The following is a 12,633-nucleotide window of genomic DNA, read 5'->3' as shown; positions in this document are numbered from 1 at the left end:
GTGATGTCCCGGAAAAGGAAGGTTTTAAAAAGGAAACAATTTTATACAATCTCTTTATTCAAAAAAAAATTTACCCATTTTTCCGCAATGTTTTTGAGAAGTATTTTTCGGGGCGTTACATTATATATCTTCAATGTTGTGGTACCTGATCTTTCTACCATAGGTTATATCTTCTCCATCATCATCATCGTCATCATCATCATCATCTCTAGTCGTAGTAGCTGCAATGGATGATTCTGCATCATTATCAACTTTGTTGTTGCTACAAATATTGTTGTTGTTGATGCCAAGTTGAATGAGAAGCTTTGCTACTTCAATCCCTGATTCATATAACACAACAGGCTTCTTAGTGCTCGTATTTTCACATGATCTCTTGAAAGAAAGATGGTGAATAATAAGAACTGAGGTAGAGATTAAATGATATACAATTCTTTTATAGTGTGAAAAATAGTGTGGGTTGGTGGCCATGAACTTATATTTTATTATTTCATTCCTATGTTAATTTTGAGTATAATATTTATGCAGTGATAGTTTAAAAATATGTACATTATCCAATTTGTATTACTTTTATTTAATTTAAAAGTTAATAATTATTGAACATGAATATGTATGATACAGTAATAATGTAAAAATTTCTTACAATATCGATACAAACATCTTTTTCTCATTAATTTTATATTACCTTTTTCTTTGTAGTGTTTCTTTATTTTTATTTAATGATTTCCATTTTGAGTATATAGTAAGTTTATTATAACTTTTTTGGGTAATTGCAGTAATATATAATATAATAAAAACAATCTATATTATTGTATGTAAACATGTTTTTTTCAATTACCTTCGTTATGAAGTCCAAATGTATTAACTTTTATTTAAAGATTTATACCACATACATAGTATTCATACCTTATATTAGGGGTAGTTGGAAATTATGGACAATTCAAGACTTGACTCATTAAATGATGAATCAAATGAGTTTAAATTTTAGAAAAATGAGTTTGTTAAATAAATAGAACAAATTTGAACAAAGTATAATTCAACTTATTATATTGTATGTACTAAATCAATTGATGATATATATATATGTGTGAAATATTTTATGATAATTATATATATATATGTTTTTTATATTAATATATGAGTGTAATATATATATTTTTAGTACTATCAAGGTATCATCTCACCCTTTTGGGTAAGTAATTAATCTATTATGTGTGTAGCTGCTTCTCCTAACAAGTATCGTTAAGAAAAATCATTGTCTTTATGTGTAATATATATTAATACTAAAAAATTACGTTTCACTTTTTAGTCGTTATTTGAGTTGTATATATTAAAGTTATAAAATCATTTGAAAGTTTGTAATCTCTAATTGACTCAAAATTGAGCTGAAAAAATAGTTGACAATAAACAAGATTTGAAACTTGAATTATGGAGTGGCTTTTATTAAAAATATATTAGAGGTTATTTTTGGAAGATGGTTATTGGTTAGGAAATTATGAATTAGCAAGTTAGGTTTCTTTTAGTTATTTGCTTTACAAGCTTTCCTTTCATCTTTTCTCTTGTATAAATAAGTCATATTGGTTCACTTCTTGTAATTCAATTCAATGAAAAATAATGAGAGAGATTACATTTTAATGAAGACTTTGATTCTCCTTTCTTTCCATTTCTTGTTTCTTCAAGTTTTTCTTTTTCTTTTCATTAATTTCTCATCTTTCTTGTTTCATCAAGAATATATCTCTTATTCATGACTTTTACCATATTTTAATAGTTTTCCCAAATATAATTTTTCATACCCATTGTATCCCATGACTTGTTTATTCAAACTAATTAAACACGTTAAATGTGTAATTATACTTTATTTTGTAAACTATTCCAACGAGAATTTGACTCCAATAAAATAAGACATTACTGTGATGTACAATGAAATGTTTTAAATTTTTTAAATTTTAGTTGTAATTGTGTTGTGAGTTTAAGCACGATTGTGGACATTGCAAGTATCACATTACAAATTGATATCATTATGGTTTAAAATTTTATCGGATTAAAAACATATTTTTAAATTTGATTCAATCTGATGTGACCTAATTAATATAATTTAATACAACCTAAATATAATATAATATGATTATATTTCTTCCCAACATTATTTCACTATTATGATTCAATATCATATTAAATTGTAGGGTGATATAATTATTGACATATTATTATATTATTATTGTTATGTTAAAGTGGCATGATATAATTAACAATTTATAAACTACAACAATATATTATTTTGAATAGTGGAGAAATTAGATTATGTATCTATAAAAACGTTATGTATATATTTGGGTGGAACTCGTGATATCATGATTGACAAACTTAACACAACTATATACTAGCTATTAAAACAGTAAATTATTTAATATATATATATATATATATATTAGAGAAATAAATATTATTTTTGTATATCATTAGAAAGGGAATGTTAAATCAATTATTAAAATAATTAATTATACCTTACTAGGGTGTCAAAAATAATAGTGCCTATCAGTATCCGTACAAATATCAAAATAAATAACTATACTAATAACTTATGGATGAGGACGAAAATCAAATATATGCTCATGATATTTATATATTTATAAATTTATTTTTTTGTAATATTATATATATGTGTATTATATATTTTGTTAGTAGATTATATATATTATCTATTTACTATTATTTCATAAAAAAATTAATGATTGGTTATAGTAACAAATTTATCATACCCATATGTTATTATCAATATAATAATCATTTTTATTTTTATATATTATTATTATAAAATATATAAATATATGATTAAAGTTGAAAAACACACTAAGTGTCCATAAATAGGTATAGATATGAGCACAGATAAGTACTATACATGCACAACCTACACAATTGTGTGCTATCTAACACCTTGTTTTTTGTAACTTAGAAATTAGAATTTCATTATAAAAATATGATGAAAATATAAAGAAAATTAAAGGCAACTTGTTAGAAAATTATAGTAAATTTAAAATTTATTTTCATTAACATGTTCAAGATGCGGAAATATTCAATATTATCAATGCCAAAAAATGAGGTATCACATTCAACCTCGAAACCATGATTTATATAATTATCTATTTGTTTAAGTATGTAGCTCCACAAAAGCATTAATTTAATCTTAACATAATGAATATAAAAGATATCATGTATGCAAAAAGAATCATTCTTAAATATTTTTCATAAAATATAACTTATACAAAAATTAGTTCAAAAGACTAAGGGTATTCCTAAATCAGTGTCAATAACCACAATATAAACAAGATACTTAACCAGACATTAGCTAAGTTCTTCTTGTCTATATTTCCATCAATGGATGTCCATAGAGAAACTACAACAAACTTGTTCATACACATAATAAAGACAAACAAAAAGACAAAGAAAAGGAGTAAAAACCAACTACGGCGACCGCAACGTGAAATTACATAGAGAAATAACATTAAAGTGAGACACCCTATAACAACACTTTAATCAAACAATGTCAAACATATGCAAATGTTGCATGAAATTAGTGTCTTATACAAGAGGATATTCACATCCCCAATTAATATATCTTTTGTGCAATACAATATGCAATTCAACCAATCAATCACCACCAAAATTACAATACCCGAAGGCTAAGATCCTAGTGAGAAAGCAACTGAGAGTACATATATTCTTAACAACGGCAAGTAACAATATCCATTGTTATCCAAAACCTCTATATAAGGTACTTACGTGGTAAGCTCAGACTGTTTCAGGATTCCTCTCTACCGATCATGGAATGTGCAAGGGGTGTCAGAAATCGCTTAGTTTGCATATAAGACTATCATCGTCATACGGGTAATGAACCTGAACCCTCACCTCACTGGAATGTCCCACCTAAGCAATCACTCACGGCTTCTTGACGAATCACCGAAATTGCCGCCCCGATCCAAATCTCAATGATATTTCTATCATCCTATCTTTTCATTTTCTCTAACTCCAACTATGAAAATACAATGCATGCACACTAACCAAAGTTAGTACATTAAATCTTTTAATCAAGGTTTTATAATTTTTCATTTCAACAAATATCACCTAAGTTAGTCATCTCAGCCCCAATGCATTTCTATCATGCCAAGTCCAATGGACGAGCTCAAGACATTAACTTAGTATCCAAGATCATTAGGTAAAACCCTAATTCTCACTACACTTTCAAGTGTGTGAATAACCATAGGCTCTCATCTAATTCAATATTTCCAAAAATACGACATCAATTATTGTCTTAGCCCCAATGCATTTTTTACTATTACATGTCCTTAGGACGAGCTCAAGACAATAACTTAATATATGAGCAAGACCTCAATTTAAAACTTTCCTTGTATTTTTCATATCAATATCATAATCAACTTATAAATTTCAACACAACAATCAATTTATATATATATATATATATATATATATATTGGGATATTTCCAAATTACAACATTGACACAATCATTTAGCACATAAAACAATTACCAATTTATCACAAATACTCACGTGCATACAAATATAATTATTTAACAACTCTTCATGATGATGTAATAACATAAGCAATCACATGACATTATGGTAAATACAAAAAAAATCATAAACACAAATTTTTATGCTATTCAAACATAGCAGACTCTATACATTGTCATGATAAAGATTAAGGACTCTTATATGGAAATAAGTTCCCATCAGAGTTCCTAATCTATAAGACTCTCCAACTTTTGAGGGAATCGGAGAGAAAGACTTCAATGAAATACTCTAAGACCACAATGGTCTTCTCCCTCGCCTTAGACACTTTATCTCATCACTTTATTTTTGCATAATAATCACGAGTATGGTCAGTAGCATCCACGAAGCATCTCAACTTCATCAAACAATAATCAAAACACAATCAATTTAAATAAGCTTGTACACTTAATCAACCTTAATAAGAAGATTGAATGAAATTAATTCTTTTAAAACGAGTCATTCTCTAACAGAAAATGTTTTAATCTATAGGGCATGACTCTATAAAAAAATACAATTATTCATATTTCAGCCGCGAGAATTCACACTCGTGGTCATACTTTAGTCCAAGAGACAATCAAGAAAAACAAAGTAATAAATTAAAAAATCATTACTTTACAAAAGATTCACGGTTTGTCTACAAATGAAGTTAATGACAATTTTGTAATCAATTGAAAATGCAGACTTAAAGAGTTAAAGGATTTAGAAGATCTACAATTAGCTTAACATAAAAATGAAGCATCAAATAATTATAACAAAAAGGATTGTTGGCCGAACGACACATATATTAGGAATCCAGGCCATTAAAATGTTATCAATCCACAAAAAGGTTTCAACACTCTCATGTGGATTTCCATGTTTTTTTATTGCGAGCATAAAATAAATATTGTGAAATTTTATCATTTTTGATCAAGGCATAAGACCTTATTTATATTACATGAATATGTAACAAACTTACCTAAACAAACTAATTAACAAACTAATAAAACACATGTGTTAAATGTGTAAAATGTGTAAAGTGCGTAAAATATGTAAAATGTGTAAATGTGTCATGGTAGCTTTGTTCTCCAATAGCCCCCTCACGCTGGAGGATAAATGGAATGACTCCAGCTTGATAATTCAATTTTATATCATTACAATGTAATGGATCGAAATCTCGATCCTAACGTGATTGAATTTTCACAATCACTTGATCTTGTTTGTTGATCATGTTGTTGTTGTTGATCTTGTTAATCTTATTGTTGTTGTTGTTGATATTGTTAATGTTGTTGTTGTTATTGATCTTGTTGTTAATCTTGTGAAGAAGAACTTTGTTCCTGACCTTGGCACGGTTTTAATGAAGACACCAATATCACCAAAAAGAAGAAAATGAAGAATACTTATGAAGACAAAGAAGAATAAAGCTTCAAGAAAATTAGATTAAGTCACTATAGGTACTTCTATCCTAAAACTCTTTGTTATGCAAAATAGTAATGCTCAAACCATTTTAAAGAATAATGAAACACTTTAAAAATACCCCCTCCCTCTTAGTTACAATCTTGTTCTTACAAATCTTGTTGATCTTATTATTGATCTTGCTGTTATTGTTATTGATCTTGTTATTGTTGTTGATTTTGTTGATCTTGAACATATACTCCTTGATGATAGTTCGTTCTTTGACAACTTCCACTTCTCATCAAAGTACAAAGGTGGTGCTGAGAGCAAGAAGTTAGCATTGAGAAATCATTGAAACAACTAGTAACATATTGTTGAATCTGCCTAATGCTTCAAGGGTGTTGAAATATAGAAAGTAACAAACATGGCTTCCATGCATAGCAAATTTCAACCCTGGTGTCCAAACTCCTCTCTACCTCAAGTTCTTCCATTTTCTTCTTCTTCTTTTTCAAAAACTTCTCCGCTTCATGTTTAGTTGTTGACGATGATTCTTTATTGAATCTTGGAAGAAGAATGTAATAATTTTAGAGAATATACAGCGGTAACCAAAGCCTGTAGGATGAAGGCTTTGATACCATATTGTGAAAATAATGCAGAAACATTAAATGAATATTGTGAAATTTTCTCATTTTTGATCTAGGCATAATATCTTATTTAGAATACATGAATATGTAACAAACTTACCTAAACAAACTAATTAACAAATTAATTAACAAACTAATAAAACACATGTATTAAATGTATAAAATGTGTAAAATATGTAAATGGTGTAAATGTGTAAAGTGTGTAAAATATGTAAAATGTATCATGGTAACTTTGTTCTCCAATATTTTTGTACATAAAAATAAAAGACTTTAAAGAACGCAATAATCACCACACAACTTTACTTAATAAAAGGGGTTTCTATTTGTTCAGTTCATGAATTTTACAAAGAACTGGAAATTTATAACTTTCAAACAGATTGAAATATTGCAATGAGTTTTCAAAGAAAATATAAGAAAACACTCGCCAAGTGTATTCTCCACATATTGTTGTCGTCAATGTTTCCAAGGGAGAGTGCGATTTTTTTTAACTCCCAAGTAGTGGAAAGATATATTAATATATTTAGGTTAAAAGTGAGAGGTGAGAGATGAGAGGTGGGAGGCGTACATAAAATAAATCCACACACTTATAAAATTGATGCATATAATATACATATAATTGTAATATATAAATATATAGGGAAAATCAAATTACATATCTCGAATTATATATCATACTAATACTTATAATATGGTATGTATATCTCCTAATTTTTTAGATATAATAATATATGTAACAGGGACAAACATTTGTAGTTCGAGATGAATGACAGGAAATAAAAAGTATATAAAGGGATAGATACAAAAGTAAGATATTATCATGTTAATATTTCACTATAAACATTATGATAATCATAATTAATTTAATCAAAAAGTTATAAGGAAGATAATGTTATAAACTTATAATATAAATAATATAGGATATATTACTTTTAAGTATTTCTAAGATTATGAATAATTTAATTTTGTCATTGAGATAATCACAAACAATAACCACATATCATATCCAGATAATCTTAGTGAAATAATTTATAACCCAAATAATTATTGGTTATATTATAATATAGTATCAAAATTAGTTTAGGATAAACATTATAATAAACATAACGATTCAAGATAATGTTATGAAGATAAATATTATTAGCTATAATATTCATTAAATTATTTACCAAAATATAACACTCACAAAATATGTTTAATGAAAATTCACTATGTATTAAAAAAATATTTTAATAATGTAATGCAATGAATTTATATCTTAAATTATATTTTTGAAACAAATTTAACTCTTGGAAGATAATGATTCACTTAACTACGATATAACTAATTAAGTAAGTTATTTAATCATAAATTCATTGGATAAACATGAAAAGATCAACAACTCATCTAAAGATCATGTTTATCTATCTTTAGATTAAATAAAATCCATATTTTTCACTCCCATAAAATAAATAGAAAATTGCAAGTGTTACATGCTATCCCTATATTTTACCAACCAGGCCCCATCTATTTTTTGTAAAAAAGTAATTATATAATTTAAAAATTGTATACATTATTTTAAAGTACATATCTTTTTTATTTTCTGCAATATTATCCGCTGCACATTAACTCTTACATTTTGCAGAAAAAGTTACTACAATTTTAAGTCAACTAATTCACCCCCTCCCTCTTAGTTACAATCTTGTTCTTACAAATCTTGTTGATCTTATTATTGATCTTGTTGTTATTGTTATTGGTCTTGTTATTGTTGTTGATTTTGTTGATATTGAACATATACTCCTTGATAATAGTTCGTTCTTTGACAACTTCCACTTCCCATCAAAGTACAAAGGTGGTGCTGAGAGCAAGAAGTTAGCATTGAGAAATCATTGAAACAACTAGTAACATATTGTTGAATCTGCCTAATGCTTCAAGGGTGTTGAAATATAGAAAGTAACAAACATGGCTTCCATGCATAGCAAATTTCAACCCTGGTGTCCAAACTCCTCTCTACCTCAAGTTCTTCCATTTTCTTCTTCTTCTTTTTCAAAAACTTCTCCGCTTCATGTTTAGTTGTTGACGATGATTCTTTATTGAATCTTGGAAGAAGAATGTAATAATTTTAGAGAATATACAGCGGTAACCAAAGCCTGTAGGATGAAGGCTTTGATACCATATTGTGAAAATAATGCAGAAACATTAAATGAATATTGTGAAATTTTCTCATTTTTGATCTAGGCATAATATCTTATTTAGAATACATGAATATGTAACAAACTTACCTAAACAAACTAATTAACAAATTAATTAACAAACTAATAAAACACATGTATTAAATGTATAAAATGTGTAAAATATGTAAATGGTGTAAATGTGTAAAGTGTGTAAAATATGTAAAATGTATCATGGTAACTTTGTTCTCCAATATTTTTGTACATAAAAATAAAAGACTTTAAAGAACGCAATAATCACCACACAACTTTACTTAATAAAAGGGGTTTCTATTTGTTCAGTTCATGAATTTTACAAAGAACTGGAAATTTATAACTTTCAAACAGATTAAAATATTGCAATGAGTTTTCAAAGAAAATATAAGAAAACACTCACCAAGTGTATTCTCCACATATTGTTGTCGTCGATACGATATTTTGTCATTAACTTTTCCGTTACTTAAACCTAATAAATTACGCATAGAGAATGTAATTATGTAAAGGCTTTAAATCATATCATCAAAATGCTATCTATAAAAATAAGTCTTATCTGTAAATTTTATTAAAAATAAGTTTTGACGGTAACCTAATGAAGTATATATTATGCATTAAATACTCAATATATGACTTTATTAAAGTTTTTCGTAAAATCATTATCTATACTAATATATAAAGCAAATACTTAAAATAACTATCATGAAGTAATTTTGTTACCTATTTTACCCTTTACTATTCTAAGTTAATAATTCTATAAAATATGTGTCTTTCAATATATTATTGTTTATTTTGTAAATGTCAACAGTTCTTAAACCCTCTCTCCTACCACTTTCCACGCAACATAATTGTTGCAGTTTTTCAGTTGTTTACTCATTTTTTAACTTCCATCGTAACTGCATAGTTATATGAATTTACATAGTCATGTCAGTTTTTCTTTTTTGTATAAAACCCTCTCTGACCCTCTTTAATTACAAACAACCCAATATTATAATATTTTACTCTACCTTTTCTTCCAACCTTCCCTTGAGGTATTTCTCTTATGTCCCCTTTTTATTTATTTTCTCTTATGTAATAGTGAAAATGATGTAGTGGTGATAATTATTTTATTATTTTATTTATGTATTAAATGTTCATAATCTTATTTGTCATAGGAATGGTATATTGGGTTGCTTCAAGATCATCATCTGGTAAGTCATATTTTTTCATGTTAAATTATTAATCACAGAAAAGTTATGAAACATAATCTGAAATCATGAAAGTGAAATTTTTCTCATTTTTACATGTTGGGAACTTTTAACACCATTTTTCCAACACTATGTTGCTCTTTCTGCTCATTCAAACACGTACATTATACAAAGTAGTTTCTGAAGCCTAAGGACAATACACGTTAGTTAAAATTACATAATTGAACTTCATCAAATTACATAATTACACATTCAGATTTGTATTAGTATGACAAAAAGGTTTTATTTTTCATCCAACCCAATGTTCACGCACGTTTATTTGATTGGGAAAGTCAAATTGTGGGTGATAGAAATAATTATAGAAAAATCAAAATATATCCCTGATCTAACAAACCAAAGTTTAGAAGCTATATTATTTCAACGAAATCACAAATAAATATTCATCATAATAATGAATACATAATTAGTAACGTTTTTAGTAGTTGTGGTTAAATTTTATTAACATATTCGTTCTTTATTATTGGTTCTCTTCACTATTTACATACATTCAAAAGCATAAAAGCCCATACTATATATAATTAGAAAAATAGAAACATTCATATTCTTATAATTTATAATTTAACTATCATAATTGCATACAGTTGTCTTACATTATTTTACGTGTCAGAGAATGAAAAATTTAGATATACATGAATCACAAGATGAACGATGACACAGAATAAGGCAATATGTTAGACAAAGAAGGAACAACATGAACATACAACAAAGACAACAAGAATTAGCAAGAAGACATTTAACACGCTATAAACGAAACAATGACAATGAAACACAACCAAATCAAAACAATATTCATGTTTGTACAAACTTTGAACAAAGAACTACATGTATTACTACATTTGTCACATATCATTTACTCAAACTCAATAAAATCAAATATTACTCATGTTAAAACATTTAATTAATATTTTACAATATGTTTTATTTAACTTTAATTTGTTGTATTTTTAGGATCTACTCATAATCCTTTTGAGATTATATCAACAAATATTTCAAGTACAATGAGATTGACGTCTGTACATCAAATTGCTAGATCATCCTTTCGACAATAATTTCGCACATGTAATTTTATTGATAGTTGAAATATATACATTGTGTAAAATTATTTATTTTATTGTAAATTTATTATATTATTGTAGTTTTCACATATATTGTCAAAACTAAAAACACTTTTTGAGAAATTAATGAAATTAATCTTAAAATTCAAATGACATCTATACTCTACTAGCGTGTGGACATGCACTTCGTGCCTGCCGACCCACATTCTTATTTCCTATTATTAAATATTTAATCTATAGTTTGTATATCATAAATGTCAAATATAATATTTTGTGTTAAATATTTGTAATCTACAGTTAAATTTCTTCGATTGGTGTAACTTTCATGTTCTACATTAAAAACTGATAATCATAATGTAAGAATAATAAATAATTAACCAAATAATATGAATATATATTAGGTGGAGAGGAACATTGGGTTATATATGATTTTTTTGTAAAAATTAGAAAATAGTGAGGGCAAAATAGGGAGAACTACAAATTATACCATGGTGGTAGTTATTTTGGGTTTTCTCTTTATAAGTAGTATAGATATAAAGCCAAAACATGGTGTAACCACCACCATGGCATAATTTATATATTCCTATTTTTCCCATCAAAAATTTAATTTTAAAAAGTCATATAATCCTATATAACCACCTCAAATATATTAACTATAAGTTGCATATCTATACTACTTAATAAAGGAAAAACCTAACCTAACTTTCATGGAGTTATTTTGGGTTTTCCTATTTCATATTTTATAACTTCTAATTTTATTGTATAAGTTATACTTTCATCTTTATATATACTTATACTACTAAACATTTATTTCATATTTTATAACTTCTAATTTTATTGTATAAGTTATACTTTCATCTTTATATATACTTATACTACTAAACATTTATTTCATATTTTATAACTTCTAATTTTATTGTATAAGTTATACTTTCATCTTTATATATACTTATACTACTAAACATTTTCTAATTTTATTTTATAACTTCTAATTTTATCTTTAATAGCGTGTTGAAATTTTAATTTTACAAACGATAGGAAATTGGGTTGACAGACCTGGTAGTGTCTGTTAACACGCTAGAAAATAAAATTAAGTGAAGATATCAAGACTCTATTCTTGATGAACATAATTGTATATGTATCCTTTCTTTAAGATTGAACAATTACCTCAAATGAATATATATTCAGTTGCAAATTACAATATATAATACAACTTAATATGTAGAATACACATTACAAATAATAGGAGAGTGGGTTGACAGGCACGGTAGTGCCTGTCAACATGCTAGTGAATAATAGAAGAGAAACCAAAACTAGAGTAAAGCTTTTGCCAAACAAGATATGAAACAGAACATGCGAAAAACAAATGATTAGTAGATTCTTCCACCTCACCATAAAGAGAACAAAGAAGATGGTCTTGATCATTTAGTAAACCTCTATGAGCAAGATTCACTATAGTTGGTATCCCATCCAGTCAATTTTCCACATTAGGCACCTCATCTTTGTTGGAACATTACATGCCCAAAGTCTTTTGGAGAAAACAATTTCATTGCTCCCTTCCACCTTTTG

This window comes from Lupinus angustifolius, chromosome LG04 (assembly GCF_001865875.1).
Source record: "Lupinus angustifolius cultivar Tanjil chromosome LG04, LupAngTanjil_v1.0, whole genome shotgun sequence".
NCBI lineage: Eukaryota > Viridiplantae > Streptophyta > Magnoliopsida > Fabales > Fabaceae > Lupinus > Lupinus angustifolius.
The sequence above is the reverse complement of the archived record's forward strand: the minus strand, read 5'-3'. Positions refer to the sequence as shown.